At 49.3% G+C, this 16479-nt stretch overlaps 1 protein-coding gene across 11 annotated transcripts in view; it reads right to left on the bottom strand.

Moving 5' to 3' along the window:
• The window catches only part of CADM1 (cell adhesion molecule 1), a 172043-nt gene that overhangs the window by 95557 nt on the left and 60007 nt on the right, over nucleotides 1-16479 (bottom strand). The gene's annotated exons all lie outside the window — the stretch shown is intronic.

Here is a 16479-nt window from a genome sequence, read left to right as displayed (position 1 = left end):
GTAAGGAAGTAAGGAAGTAAGGAAGTAAGGAAGTAAGGAAGTAAGGAAGTAAGGAAGTAAGGAAGTAAGGAAATGAGTAAAATAAATAAATAAATACATAAATATCTTTTTTGAACAGCTATCCAACAAATGAAAGAAGAACAGTAAATTAGTACCGTTTAAAAACCTGGTAGATCAAGAACGACAACTGGAAGAGCCTTCTCACGCTCTCCGACCTCTGTTTGCCTTCCCAGATCCCCCTCCCAGTCTCCCTTGGAAAAAGGGTCGGTCAGTATTCCCTGGCTGGAGCTATTAAAATATGTCCAGGTAATGTAATTTCCTTTCTGGTTTTTAAGTAGTTCTGGTACACTGTGTCATTCTGCCGCTCTCCCGCACACACAGCACCCCCCCAACACCTCACAGAGGGCTAACGAGCTGCTCCCCCCGCTCCCCTCTTTATTTACAGAGCCTTTATTAGCGAATGAGCGCCAATCTCCACAGCACCTCGCGGGCTCTTTCCTCCAGGTATCATAAATTCTGATTTAGTATTATGCCAACCTGCGTGCCAGTCTTTGTAATAAGATCCAGTCTCTAGCCAATTTGGAGTATTATGGGATAAACCCACCAAGTTTTACTTGAGTTTAGATATGCCATCACTTGGGAAGCATCACTTATGATCGAAGAACTTACGTTTTACGTGTTTTCTGAATGTGACGCCTGCACAGACAGAGGAGGGGACCGCGGGGAGGGCACTCATCCGTTACAGAGACCATGCGTTTATCATGTCTTTGCACAGGAAGGGAGTCTGTACTGGATTACAGCTGAGGGATGCTCAGGATCGATCCAGACAGCATGATGGCAGCCCCCGGCAGATGCTGCAGCCCCACCTGTTGGGAACAGCACAGGGGACCCCCGCAGGTACCTCGCCTGCCCAGGCCTGGGGGTACCGGCATCACAGCACTGGCTGAGCCGCCCCTCAGACCTCGGCCCCGTCACGCCGTATTTCAGATTCAGCTTCTCCCTCCACTACTCAGGAAACCGCGTGCAGCTCTGGTGCTCAGGCTTCCTCCCTTTTATCTCCGATGACTCACGAGCTCCTATCAAAATATTTTCTTTATAGCTGGCAAAATCCAAAGCCAAATTTCCCTTCCCTCTTACAAACAAAAGTATAAGCACTGTAGTCGGGGAGCTACGAGTGTCAGTTCTGCATTTCAACAGAGTCACTCCATTTCGCCAACTGAAAGGATCATACCATGTACTTTGAAGGGCAATACCCAATTAACATTGTGCTAAATAACACTTCATTTCATGCAGAAAAAAGCACACATCAGCAAACCCCACGGACCTCAGACCGGTGTTGCCTGACTTAAATCAAGCCAGAAGAATACAAACAGCGATACCATGGGAAGAAGCTGGACCGGTACCCTCACCTCTGTGCTGACCACATCCACTAGAACCTTGGCAAAAGAGGAAAGGAGCCAGCCTGGGGAGCATGGAGCCAGCCAGGATTCAGGGAAGGGGGTTATTCCCACCACCACAGCTGGCAACACTTAAGGCATTGCTCTACACCGACTCATTTCGGTTTCTGAATGTCCTCTCTGCTGCTTCTATCTGGATCAGCCAAGGAAGGCTCAGCTCTTTGTGTGGCTTGTGCTTTAAACCAAACACCATTATCCTTAGCAGACACGTGGCTAAAAAAAGATATTGCTTGAAAAGATACTCAAATAACATTCTGCTATTTGCTTTATCTAACCAGGCATCCCCACGGCCCGCCTGCGCCAGCGCACACCTTGCCCCAGAGCCGCCTTGCGAGTGCTACCAAAGCCGACGCCTCAAGGTGGGCACAGCACGATGCCCAGCGCGGGGACCATCCATCCCCACGGCTCCCTGCTCCACCAGCCCATCCGCCCCGCCAGGGCCATGCTGGGGGACCGACCCCTCTCCACTGCACCCACCAGATCCTGCAGCTTCATCCGCAGCGAGCTCACACGGCAATAAAAAAAAAAAAGGAAAGGCAATAAAAAAAAAAAAGGCAATCTTCAGCTCTTGGATGATTTGCTCCTCCTATCTTAAGCCCACAGCAACAAAAAGCTGCTGACAAAGTTTGTCAGCCGAGTTTCACTTTACAGCACCAACAACATCAGAAACAAATTCTCCGTCTTCTTGTCAAGTTAAATGTTTCAATACCTAACTCTGTGTTCCCAATCTAAAAATTTATGAATTCGGTGGGAAGCCCATGTAATATCTTCACTTTATAGCCATCCACTAAGGAAAGAAATTACACCAGCCATTTGTCGTTACCGTCATTCCAAAGATAAGTAACAATTGAAATAACTTACCTTAAGAACTACGGCTACCATAAAAAACAGCTGTATGTGCAGGTTCTACCATGCTATAATAGAAGATCACTTTAATTTGATTACTTGGGAACAAAGTTAATAGAGAACCTAAAAAACAGTGCCATTCATCATGCTGGAGAGCCACGGCTATGTTTTGCTCAAGAATGTTATCAGTGCAGCAGCTACAAAACATATCAGTTGTGTAAGGGAATTCAGAGAAGCCATAATTTTCTTCTGAATAGTAAGTAAAAAGGCAACGAGATCTGGGTCGGGGAAATCAAGAGTTTCAATCCTAATTTGAAATACTACATATATTCCCCCTTTTCTTTCAAAAGCAAGGAGCACAGGTAGTTGGGTTTTTTTTAAAAAAAAAAAAGCAAAAAGCTTAATGGCCCACTGAAATTGCCATTATTCAACAAGAAAATGCCCAGCGCATCTCTCAGCCCTGACACCTGAAACTTTTCAGCCAGGCTTTCAGCAGCCACGCAGCGTTTCCCCGGATGGCAGAGGAACTCGCCCCCTGCACCCCTGCAGACACAGCCCGCCGCCCCTCGGGCTCTCCCGTCTGTCCCAGCGGCCACTGGGAGCATTTCTGGCTCGTCCAAGGAACCGGCTGGCAGCCGGCACGTCCCACTTCGCAGGGGAATGGCTCCGTGCCAGCCTCGACGGCAGCTCAGGGCTGGCCTCGCCTTTGCTTTGCACCGCGCATAAAAGTTACGGTATTTACACAGGTGCATTTTATTCCAAGACAGATGCGTGCAAGTTCAAGTGGCTACAGAAGGAGATAACAGGACAGCAGTCTCATTTTTCAGCTGCATATTTAAGCCTAATAATAGAAACGCACACTTGCCATCGAAGCAGCATTTTAACACTCAAGAGGGCTTAATTTCACAACCGATGGGGGTTATTTAATCCTGAGATGTCACCAATTTCTCCTTATTAGAAATGCAAACCAACTGGTGCGAGATGAAAGGCTGGAGAACAATGAACAATCAAGTCACAGCAGAGAGACAGGAGGGCCGATGAGCAGACGCTGGCTCTTCACTGGCCCCACCATGCCGGTCAGCTGCAGGGACAGTTCAGCAGGGTCTCTTTTGGAAAGGACCAGCTGCACAAAATCCTTCACAATCCTCCCTGGGACAGAACGAGACGGCCAAAGACATGCGCATCATCTCAAGATGCTTGAGTTTCCCTTTTCAGTGGTACAAGGGGGAGGTTTGGGCATCCCGCTCCGCACACCCCATCCATTTATCCGCCCATTTCCAGGGGCGGTGGAAGCAGCCGTGATCTCTTTATTTGGAGCAGAGCTTGGAACCATCAAAGGTCAATTAATTTGCTTGTCCAAATGCAAGTACAAGAGTGTAAATCTAATCTTGAGGCTCAACTACCTTAAAAGATTCCTTCCACTGAGGGCTCAAGTTTGAAAAGCCATCACAGCACAGCAAAATAATTGATCTCTGCTCAACCAGCCAGCCAACCATGGACTGCGTTGGCTGGAAACCACCCGAGGAGGTTCTCGGAGGAGCAGTGAGGACCAGCACGCACACAGTCTGCCCGTCCTGTGACGAAGCACTGGGTGCTTGTGGGTACTAGTTAGGAAAGCACCCGAGGTCAGTAGCTGCGCCCTGTCCCAGAAAAAGCCCCTCATGTACAAACACACTGGGGGTCTTAAGTAGGACGACAGACGAGTGGAGACTGGGGTGCAGCCTGAGGAGAAGAAGCAGCTTCTCTGCAGATGCACATCTGGAAAGGACTGAAAACAACCTCAAGTCCCCTCCACATCTGGCACCCTTCCCCACTAACAAATACCGAGACATGGTTAACCCATAGAGGAGCACCTAAAGCAGACCATAGCCGTAACCCTCCCACCGGGCGCTCTGCTGCCTCCTCGGCCGTGCCACAGCGAGCCCTCGGTGTGGAGCTGGACGCACCGTGGCTTCCCAGGCTGGCACTAGGTCGCCGGTCAGACAGCTGCGCTGCACTTGTGCTAAGGGCTCACCTAATAAAAAAAAAAAAAATTAGGCTTCTTGTCAGCATCGCTTTGCAAAACTTCGCATCTGAAGCGGAAACCAAGGGCAAAACTAATGAAAAGGATACAGACGCTACGCCTGGAATGGGTAGCATGGGGGGAGGAGGAATAGGGGGCTTCGCTCCCTGCTAAATTTAGTCTGATTTTCATCTGCCTTGAAAGTGTCAGCACTCAGCAAGGAACAAAACAAGGTTAAAGAATGTGAAGTTGAAAGCGGATGTCTTCGTGTTTATCTACAAAAGCAGCACAACTTTTAACAGCATCATCCCAAGCGAGTGCGATGCAACTCTAAACTGCAAATTTGCATAATAAATCGCTCCGCTCGCCGCTCAGGGTGTGCCTCGGCAGGGCCTCAGCAGCCCACAGCCTCCCCGCGTGCCCCCTGTATCACCAGCAATTTCTTCCTCTGTAAAATCCTCCCGACGCCTTAACCAAGAGAATTACATGTCCGGCAGCAGTCGGTTTTGTGACCTCCCAGCACAGCCCAACGGCAGCCGGTGACCCCAGGACCAGCTCCCCAGTGACCCCAGGACCAGCTCCCCCAGCCACGCACCACGGGGCAGCCAAGCCCCTGTAACTGGCTTCCAGCACATCAGCACTGCAGATCCAAGTCAACTCCAATGAGTCTTCAGAAAGCTTCGCTCCACGGCTTCTCCCAGCTTTTTGACAAGAGTATGCTACATATGGCTACTATTTTCTGCGCAGCATGTTTCATACCACCGCCTGATAGAAACCCAGAAATCCCACATAAAATCTGTGGACAGGCTTTAAGTCGTGGTTCACCACCGCGTATTGTCTCAAAAAGAAATCTTGGGGGATTTGGCAAAGCACACACAGAACTACCAGGAACTGAAACAGGCTCGTGAGTCATCTGTGGCATATAACTAGAGAAAGGCACTGGTAAAAGTGAAATGGATCCCACAGCCTTAACAAGCTTCACTGAAGACATGAACACCAGCACTTTTTTTCCTGGGAGGAGGGGGGGATAAACAATACCAGCTGCTACAAAGTTGCCCAAAGAGAGAGGCTTCTACTAAGTTTACAGGTTGGTTAATAAGGACTGCAGATAGGCAAAACCTGCCATTTACATTGTCCAGGGAGGTGGGAGTCACCACCCCTGGGGGCGTTTAAAATAAATGCGCAGATGCGGTGTGTGGGGACATGGGCTAGTGGTGGGCTCAGCAGTGCTGCGTTAACGGCTGGGCTCGATCACAAAGGTCTTTTCCAACCTAAACGATTCTATGATTCACTCATCACATTCAATACTCATTTTCTTCCTACAGACACAAGAGGAATTACCAATTCCGGTATTTCAAGAGCGGTCTCCAGCGCTGCAGGAATTGGATCTCGGAGCTCACCCTCGGCAGCTCTCACAGGGGCAGCCACAGCGGCCAAACTTCTGGGCCAGCCCCGGCGTTAAAAACCACGGGTCACGGCACCGAGCAGCCCGCAGTGCTGACTTTAATGGTTGGGTTTGATCTACAGCAAAAAGACCAAGCGCCGAGAAGAAATACCCCTGCCCGCATATTTCAACAGCGCCATGCATCTGACAGCTCAGAAGTCTCCAAGCTTTGGAGGCTGTTTTACTTCAGCCTCTCCTGAGCACCCCAGTGTTGTAATGCCAGGAGTAACTCTCACAGACAGGTCTCCCTGAGCAGCTACTCATGGGCATTCCTGAGGCTGGGGAGGAAGGAGGAAGGAAACTACTACCCAAGTATTTCTTTGGAAAAAAAAAATAAAAATAGTATAAAGAAAGATAGCTTTAACCAAGACTGCTGTAAAAAAAGTCATCAGATTGCAAAGTTCAGGAAAGCCCGAACTACGGTCTCAGCACCGGTATTTGTTTTCAGTGCATTAGATGAAAAGGGCCATGCTAATGTGACATTTTGCTATCGCGAAGAAAACCCAATACTAAAATTAGAACATAAATCAGGCGCAAATATTCTTCCAGACATGCAATCAACTTTGCTTTCCACTTATCCTCCTTTATGCATCAAGGGGTTATATTGAATTCTATTATGTATTTGTTAACTGTAAGCATTGGTCCTTTATAACATCAACGGAGGTGCTGAAGCAGTTACAGCACTGCAAAATACTCTAGGTTCACTGCAGATAAAACAAGGCGATTAGAGCGCTTGGAAATATTCATTTAAAATCAAGATTGAAAGATAAATCCTTTAGAGGCTGGGATATTTATCTCGATGCATTCCAACCGCAAGGCACTGTGGGGAAACAAGAATGACTTTAAATGCAGCATCAGCTCATAAAAGCAATAGTGTTTGCACCGAAAATAACATTGCAAGCCAAATGGCTGTTTGGTAAGCAGCAAACAGCTTTAAGTATAGATTGCACATATATAAACTTTTAATTAACACAGTCAGCTTGAGCCAAGCTCTATAAATTATTACCCGAACGCATACAAATACAGCCAGACCTGCCGAGCCTATGAGCCCCGTGCGCCCTGCCAGGGCTTCTGTTCCCCCATCCTGGAGGCAACACATAGCTCCCCAGAGGCTGGCTCATGACGTCTGAGGAACGGGAAAGAAATTATGTCTTATCCTCTGAACCTAAGAGCCATCCACCTGTTCTTGCCGAGCATCTCCCCAGCAGAGGCAAAAGCCAGGGAAGAGCCCACCAAACCCAGCTGGAATTTCAAGGCTATTGGGGAAAGATACTGAACCTAACACAAATACGAACTCTGAATCAATATGCAATGAAATATAAATAGGCCACAACAGGCTTTGCAAATTAAACAGTGCATTTTATAGAATATCAGAAATTTGCGCATTAATAATTAGCATTTCCTTTGTTTCGAATTCAATGAATTTATATCATCCTTCAACACTGTTTAGCCAAAGCAAATAAAAAACAAGAAAATCACATTACTTTTTCCAATCCACACAGAATGATCTGGATATTCACGTTCAAAATTGCTATCATGGATTAGCTGAAGGCAATTACTTGACTTGCCGAATTCTTTTACAATAATTTAAAAAGCGAACTCAAGTCTGTTCTAATAAGAAAAATGAAATCCCATTAGCTGCGTCTCCAATGTATATTAACGTTTCTTTTGTTTAGAAAGGTTAATATCCCCCAAATAAAGGAGCACAGACTGCCTGTTAAAATAATTACATCATGACATTTCGGAAAGGTTGGCAGATAGACGTGGTTTCCAGCAAAGAAACAAATAAAATGAGTAGGCTTTTAAAAAAATTATCCAGACTTACAATATGCAAGGCCAGCTGCACCAGCAGCTCTTCAGGAGGTTTTCTCCTGCCATACCTTTTGCCCTGAAGGCAACGCTTGTGGATCCCAGCACCCGTGACGCAAAACCAGTCTCTTCTAGTGGTGTGGTCTGGGGAGGCTGGAGCTGCAGCTACAAACCAGGCAGGTTTCCTGTAACCCACATGAGAGGCAGGAGAAGGGGAAGCTCAGCTGGGTGCTCCCACCTGCTGGAAAAGCTACCTGCGGCTCCGCTCAACCCGTGATGTCAAGCAGCACGAGCTAAATGCTTAGTAATTAGAAGCCCACAAAGATTTAAAATACTGTGATTTGAAGAATTCCGATTTGAGAGGCGAGTGCTCATAGGCACTAGCGGTGGTACCGACCTCGGCTCCCTGCATGGATGCAAACCCTTGCAGCTGATGCACGGGAGCGCAAAGTGGCCAGACCACCCCGAGCAATAACCACCGTGCATCAATTAATCTGTAATTGGAAATATTTCTTGGTAATCTTCCCATTACTTGTTTAACAAACTCCTACCGAGGAGAATAAACAAATGCTCCACCTGCTCGGTTTTCATCTGGGATTACGTGCATTTGCAGCAGACGGTGCAGACAGGGAAGCCTCACAATCCAGTCCTCCCCCCCTCCCTTCTCAGAGGGCCCAACGGATTTGCTTTGGGCCACCTCTGAAATCATGTCTGGCTTTAACGCCATTTGTGGGTTCTTGCAAAAATCAGTTCTCTTCATTGCGTGAAATATTTGCATATTTTAAAGCATCTGAAAAGCAACAAATGTTACAGTTTCCAAATGATTTTGGAACATGCACATATAATTAGCCCTGTCTAACAAATCTGCTCCTGACTGCAGTAGTAAACAAATGAATTTAAGCCAAAACCTGTTTCAGAGACATCAAATGTCAAGGTCTGACTCCTGTTCTAACACCCAGCTGAAGCCTGGCAGGTAATATTTTCTTGGGGCTTATTTGCTTTGACTAAGCTGTGTTAGAGGATAAGATGCCCTTAATTCAGCAAGTTCTTCCACGCAGTAAAATGCACCATTTAGTTCATGTAATCTACTATGGTTATTCCATTGCAATGGTTCACAGGGATACTGGGACTACAGGAACTGCACCAAACGCTCTCAAGAGCTCTCAAAGGGTCCCTTCTCCTCTGTGGGCACTGGTACGAGGGCGGGAAGCCAGTGATTAATATATTACTGTAAATTAACTCAATGCTATTGAATTTTAAAAGTTACTCAAGCAAATCCACTTATGATTATAGCTACTGGCAACTGATTTCAAGCCAGACCTGTTTTGGAGACCTCCAGTCGAGGTCCCGCTCCTACCTGGCAGCACCTCAAGGTGCAAGCCACCTCGGCACAAGCCACCTCGGCACAAGCCACCTCGGCACAAGCCACCTCGGCACAAGCCACCTCGGCACAAGCCACCTCGGCACAAGCCACCTCGGCACAAGCCACCTCGGCACAAGCCACCTCGGCACAAGCCACCTCGGCACAAGCCACCTCGGCACAAGCCACCTCGGCACAAGCCACCTCGGCACAAGCCACCTCGGCACAAGCCACCTCGGCACAAGCCACCTCGGCACAAGCCACCTCGGCACAAGCCACCTCGGCACAAGCCACCTCGGCACAAGCCACCTCGGCACAAGCCACCTCGGCACAAGCCACCTCGGCACAAGCCACCTCGGCACAAGCCACCTCGGCACAAGCCACCTCGGCACAAGCCACCTCGGCACAAGCCACCTCGGCACAAGCCACCTCGGCACAAGCCACCTCGGCACAAGCCACCTCGGCACAAGCCACCTCGGCACAAGCCACCTCGGCACAAGCCACCTCGGCACAAGCCACCTCGGCACAAGCCACCTCGGCACAAGCCACCTCGGCACAAGCCACCTCGGCACAAGCCACCTCGGCACAAGCCACCTCGGCACAAGCCACCTCGGCACAAGCCACCTCGGCACAAGCCACCTCGGCACAAGCCACCTCGGCACAAGCCACCTCGGCACAAGCCACCTCGGCACAAGCCACCTCGGCACAAGCCACCTCGGCACAAGCCACCTCGGCACAAGCCACCTCGGCACAAGCCACCTCGGCACAAGCCACCTCGGCACAAGCCACCTCGGCACAAGCCACCTCGGCACAAGCCACCTCGGCACAAGCCACCTCGGCACAAGCCACCTCGGCACAAGCCACCTCGGCACAAGCCACCTCGGCACAAGCCACCTCGGCACAAGCCACCTCGGCACAAGCCACCTCGGCACAAGCCACCTCGGCACAAGCCACCTCGGCACAAGCCACCTCGGCACAAGCCACCTCGGCACAAGCCACCTCGGCACAAGCCACCTCGGCACAAGCCACCTCGGCACAAGCCACCTCGGCACAAGCCACCTCGGCACAAGCCACCTCGGCACAAGCCACCTCGGCACAAGCCACCTCGGCACAAGCCACCTCGGCACAAGCCACGGCACAAGCCACCTCGGCACAAGCCACCTCGGCACAAGCCACCTCGGCACAAGCCACCTCGGCACAAGCCACCTCGGCACAAGCCACCTCGGCACAAGCCACCTCGGCACAAGCCACCTCGGCACAAGCCACCTCGGCACAAGCCACCTCGGCACAAGCCACCTCGGCACAAGCCACCTCGGCACAAGCCACCTCGGCACAAGCCACCTCGGCACAAGCCACCTCGGCACAAGCCACCTCGGCACAAGCCACCTCGGCACAAGCCACCTCGGCACAAGCCACCTCGGCACAAGCCACCTCGGCACAAGCCACCTCGGCACAAGCCACCTCGGCACAAGCCACCTCGGCACAAGCCACCTCGGCACAAGCCACCTCGGCACAAGCCACCTCGGCACAAGCCACCTCGGCACAAGCCACCTCGGCACAAGCCACCTCGGCACAAGCCACCTCGGCACAAGCCACCTCGGCACAAGCCACCTCGGCACAAGCCACCTCGGCACAAGCCACCTCGGCACAAGCCACCTCGGCACAAGCCACCTCGGCACAAGCCACCTCGGCACAAGCCACCTCGGCACAAGCCACCTCGGCACAAGCCACCTCGGCACAAGCCACCTCGGCACAAGCCACCTCGGCACAAGCCACCTCGGCACAAGCCACCTCGGCACAAGCCACCTCGGCACAAGCCACCTCGGCAGCAGGGCTCTCCAACACGCCGCACGGCGACACGGGTGTCTGTGCTGCAAGAGGGTGCAGAGCTGAAGAGCTGCAGCTTCCCAGCCAAGCACTGACTTCACCAAACAATGACATGAAACGATGACTGAAACTGCGACAACCTCCAAACTGGAGACACCCAACAGCTTCAGCAAAGATGCGTTCATCATTCATAAAATGCCAATAAAATGCTCAACAGCCTCCAAACCCATTCTATTGCTAGGAGAGGAGACTCTCCGTAGCAAGTCATCCACAACACAGGTAGAAAACCAAAGCCTACACCTGATTTAAGCATGGGGGTCTACTCCCAAGGCTGGATGCTGCGGAAAAGGCACAACCTATCGCCGAGGTGAGAATGGCTTCCCACGGCAGAGCCAACACCACGGCTCAAGCCAGCCTGGTTACAGAAGGTGACACAAGGGGTAAGAACAGGAGGGTAGCTGGCAGCCACCTTCCCTTTCGGCTTCTGAATTAGGAGAAAGAAAACGGGACTTTTGCAGAGGTCTGTCAAAGATGACTTCCACCAAAGCGTTATACCAAAATACTGAATGGTAAAGATGTTTAATACTGATGATGAAAATCAATCTTTTCTTATTGCCTCTTCCATGGGATGGGAATAAAGGCTGCCTTCATCCGAAAAAGGTCATGTTTGCATTTCTGATAAACACAACACTTTGTTTTTTCCTTTCCATCCAATATGCTCAAGTGAGTCACATCTGGCTGACTTGTCAAAAGATAGTGAAAGTTTGAGGAAATGGTGTTCCACAGATGTTACTGACTAAAAATAGCCTTTCCACAAATGATAACAATTTTCCAGCTCAGTGGCCAAATATACTGCTCAAAGGCATGTACTGCCAATAGAGATTCATTGCAGATGGCAAGTTAAGTAACTTGTTTCTTGTCCTGTTAAAACTTCCCTCCCCTACCTCCTTCAGTGAGTGTAACCACATTAAATCACTCCAGACTTTCAAGTCCCACCTGGAAGCCTACTCTGGACCTTCACCCGATCCAACAATCCACCTCATTACTCTCCTCAGAAGCGACCCCTTCCCAAGCAGACGGGGCATCCTCCTGCTGCCCACACGGACACCCTGCCTCCCCCGCTGCGGGAAGCAATGCCAAGAGAAACTACTCATCCCAGCCCATTCCCACCCAGAACTGGGCCAGCAAAACAGCAGCACTAGGTTTATGAAGAAACACTCATCTGGGAAAGATCCCTACGCTGACAAAACTGTTGTTTGAGAAGTTGGAACCCAACACAGGCTCCTCTCCCGTTTCGCCAAAGTCCAAGGGAAAAAGACCAAGAGGAGCCACCCCGATGGGGAAGTCCCCCTCCATGAGCCGCAGCCCCACTGCCCTCAACCTCAGCGGAAGGCTTGTATCATTAAGGGGTCTGAAAAGCATCCAGATTATGCCCGCACCTAGTACATCTCAGGAGGCAGAAAACTTCCAGCCACTCCTCTTGCAAGAGCTCAAAAGGTTTTATTTTCAGCATCGGGTTAGATGGGCTCTCCCTTCCCTCCCTAGCCTCTCCCTTTTTATAAAAGAAACTGTGTCGATTGCATATATTACCCCAAAGGAAACATCACTACTATTTCATCACAGATCTGAGACCTACCTTTCATAAATATAAAAAAAAATAATACTCAACACTCCTTAATCTTCAGCTTCCAAAGGAATAATTTTCAAATCAGCTACCTACAATAAAAACAGTTGTTTCTCCTGCAAATTCATCGGTAGATGAAAAGTGCAGATTTTGCATCTTGGGACGGTATCTTTCAAAGCTGTATCTTTACCAGGGACACAGGAAAAATAATCACATTATAGTGTCAACCAATAAATAATGGAAGAGCAAAGCACAGACAACGCAATTTCTGCAAACTCTGCTAGGATCGCTTCTAGAGTTATTGCTAACAGAAAAACTGAATGCAAACAACATCAGACTGGCAAAATTAGGAAAAAATATCTTCTGGGGAAAATTCTATAAAATGAATACTGATATCCCATTGCCATCTAAGTCAAAACTCTGCAGAGGATAAAAATACTTCAAAACCCGATGCATTTACTGTTGAAAATCCTTTACATTCCATGACTAAATCATAAACGCCACAGTGGTATTTCAATCTCAGATTCTGCTGATGTTCACAAACAGAACCATGCTCGTGTGGTTCATGCCGTCAGCAGAACCCCTTGACTGAACACCATGTCATTCATAAGATAAAGTGTCCGAGAGGCAATTCACCAGGACTTAAAAAGGAAGGAGCGATGACCTCAATCCCCTTAGGAAGAAGACCGTCTCCCTAAAACACCTTCAAAAAGTAGAGAAAAAGGGATTCTGCAGGAATCCATCTCCTACTTAAGTAGCCTGCCTTAGCATCTAGCCCGCTGCACTCTTGCCTTAAATTATTCAGCATTTAAATTGATCCCTGTCCTCTGTGACAGCTGCTCACGTCGCGATACACAGCACACATCGCCGTGGATGCAGGGGGTGAAGCTCAGGTCTGCCCGCTGCTCCGCGGGCGTTAGGGCAGCAGGGGCACTTTGGGCCAGAGGCTCCACTGCATGACGCTGGTACCCACCTGCGCACCTCGTCGTGCTGTGCGTGCGGCCGGCCCCCACCTGCTCACCATTTGTACTCGGCGGGTTCGCTTCTGATACAAAAGGGGTTGTTGGTTTGTTACTCTATGCAGCCCTTTGTGTTTTGTTTTCCGATGATTGCTTAAATTTGCGATCATGATAAACTATGGAAAAAAGATATTTGTTAAATCTTTTAAAAGCATCAATTTAACTGATGGAAACAAGCAGATATTTTTCCTCTCCACTGCAGAAATAAAACATAAAAGAATAAAAAAAAATTAAAAAAATCAGAGCGGTTCTTTCCCTCCAGGGAAGATGGGTATTTGATATTCTAAGTATTCCAGCAGCAAAAGTGTAGGAAAACAAAAATGCGGCATTCTCAGGGGGGCTGCATGTGCTACACAGCAGAGGAAAGTACCCTCTGCCCCATCTCCTCAGCCGATACAAGCATCCAGGCAACACGGTCCCAACAAACGGAAAGGCGGGGGCCAGCACAGGAGCGGGAACTGCAGCAAGTTCTTAATGGAAGTTAACGATCGTGACATGACTGCAGCCTTGCTAGGATGTTCTGCTTCCTATCCCGAAGCCTCAGGCAGACGCCCAGCACCGATGGATGAAACTCCTTCACGCGGCAAAACCGCACTACCTGCTGGACACCGATGAAATACACAGTTCCTGGCCTGGCACATATTTCTAATACATGGCAAAAACTCCCAGGGCTTTCTGGGAGGCCATTTACAAGGCAACAAAATCTAAGAGGAAAGGAACGTTCACAGCCCTTGATAGCCCTGAGAGCCTCCAGCGAAGCCACGGCATCCCAGCTAGCTCACTGCAGTGGCAGCCGAGCCTGTGGTTTATTTGTCCCCAAGAGCCAGGGAGCTGCAGGAGGCGCAGGGACACTGACAGCAGAATGCGCCAGAAATAAACATCTCCAAGAGAAAGTTTTGTAATATCTACTATGCCTGTCACATCCAAATGTTCTCTGCAGAGACAGATGGTCTAGGCTTCTATTAGCAATGAATAATGAGATGTGAAGTGGAAGGTGTGAGATGCTATTTAACCTTGCTTCCCCCCAACATCATAAGTCTCGAACTGCACGGCATTTAATATTTTTGTGGTTATAAACCACCAAGAAACACAGCAGTAATCATAAGTTAGCTACGCACCTGTTATTTTGTTATCTTTAAAACCAAACTTGTTCCTATTTTAGCCACCTTCAAGATCAGCAAAAGCTGAACCGTCTGCAATAAAAGCATGCAACAGCCAGCTGCGATTAAAAGGAGGTACCCAGCAAGCAACCCACCACCCTGGAAAGCAAAGCCGAGCCATAGCAGCTACTTCTTCACCCCTCATATTAAGCCATCATCATTAACCAAGGGGTCCTGGAACAGCCATTTCGACTTTACCCACAGGTCAGGGGATCCGCTGAACCAGTGAGAAATGGTGGCCCCTCCCTCCTGCCCATGCCGCGGTAAATGTGCCGGAGGGATGTACAGGGAATCGGCATCGCGGGCTGAAAACCTCGAGAGCTGTCACAACCAAGCATCTCCCTTCAGCTGGATCAGTGCCTTGGCTCAGCTCGCTCCAGCCGTGTGCTCTCTGAAACGACACCACCTGTGCAGAAAGACTAAGCAAACCGAGCTTGCTTGCTCTGGAGAAGACACGGAGAAGATAACGCTCTTCAAACCTGGAAGAGGCAGCTGCAAAGGAAAAGAAAATACATTGTTCGGCCCATTACGGACCTGGCAAGCTGCAACAGGTTAAACCACAGCCTGGAAGGTTTATGTGAGTATAAAGAAGTTAAACACCGAAATATATCGTTTAAGGCAGTTGCGGCTGTTTTAAGAGAAGCTGATGACGGCCTGTCAGGAATGGACTGGGTATGCTGGATCCCAGCCCAGGTAGTGAGGGCAGTGACCAGGTGACTCAAGAGACCAAGAAATCATCTCCAGTTCAGTACAGCATCCACCCAGCCTCACTCCAAACCAGAGGCTAGGAGCCAGCGTCGCGCAGCCCATGAATCTTCCAGCTTATGCAGCTTCAAGCTTCAAAACTGCCCAGCAGTAGCTGCCATCCGCACCCAAAGCCAAGCGACTCCCAGAGCCCCGACGAACATGGAATGCTGCTGGACTGTGCCCCAGCTGAGAGCACGCGTGTTTGCATATCGTATGCTATTCGGTCACACAAACAGGCTGAGTAATCCCAACGAGCGAGCGATAGCCCTTCTCCAACCTTTGTGCACATCGCCAGCAAACGAGCAATTCAACGTGCTGGCAAGCCTGCCGCGGCGCGCTCCTGCCGCGCGGCTCCGTATCTGCTCCAGGAGAGCAACGGGATGCAGAATTACAGCTGCAGTACGAGCCCAGGCTCCTCTCAAGCCCATCCATCGCACGCGAGAACAAGCGCCGGCACATGAGCTCATCTGGCACTTGTTGCAGAGCAAGCGAGCTTTCAGAAGTAAATAAAACTATTTAAAATATTTTGTTCAAATTAATGGGATATTTAATACAAAAGCACGTTCCCTAGAGTCATGTGCATTTGCAAGCATGCTTGCATAACCGGTTTTAGCAATTTGTAGACAAAATTTTGGCAACATGATACATTTACCCAGGGAATACACATTATGTCTTACTTAGATAAACATACACAATAGCTATTCCCCGTCTCTTTTCAGCACCTCTATTACCAGTTGAATTGACTAATAACCACAAAGGTTCGCTGCCTTCGCAGAGAGGAAGGTCAGACCTCCCACGTGGGGAATGGCGTTCCGACTTAGGCACACACAGACTTTCAACAGTGTTTCAGGGATCACCAGACACACGTACAAGGCTGTAAATGATCTAAGTTGCCTCCAAAATCCACTAATAATAATGCTGCTGGCAGCATCCCTGCTGCCCTTTTTCCTCTGCATTTCGATGACAGTAATCCAGAGGATCTATTTTGGTTTGTCTTGTCTTTATTAAGAAGTAGTGGTTTTCGGGAGCAGCTTGCATTTCTATGGCAATCCTTAGGTATCCACAGATTGCATTCGAACAGGGAAATTCGTGAAAAGCCATACAGTAAGCATCCTCTTAAGAGAATGCCCTTCATCCCAGAAATACACTTTTTCTCTCAGACCACTGTTCACAGTAAAATTGAA

The sequence above is a fragment of the Falco rusticolus genome, chromosome 16 (assembly GCF_015220075.1).
Source record: "Falco rusticolus isolate bFalRus1 chromosome 16, bFalRus1.pri, whole genome shotgun sequence".
NCBI classification, from domain to species: Eukaryota; Metazoa; Chordata; class Aves; order Falconiformes; family Falconidae; genus Falco; species Falco rusticolus.
The sequence above is the reverse complement of the archived record's forward strand: the minus strand, read 5'-3'. Positions and strand labels throughout refer to the sequence as shown.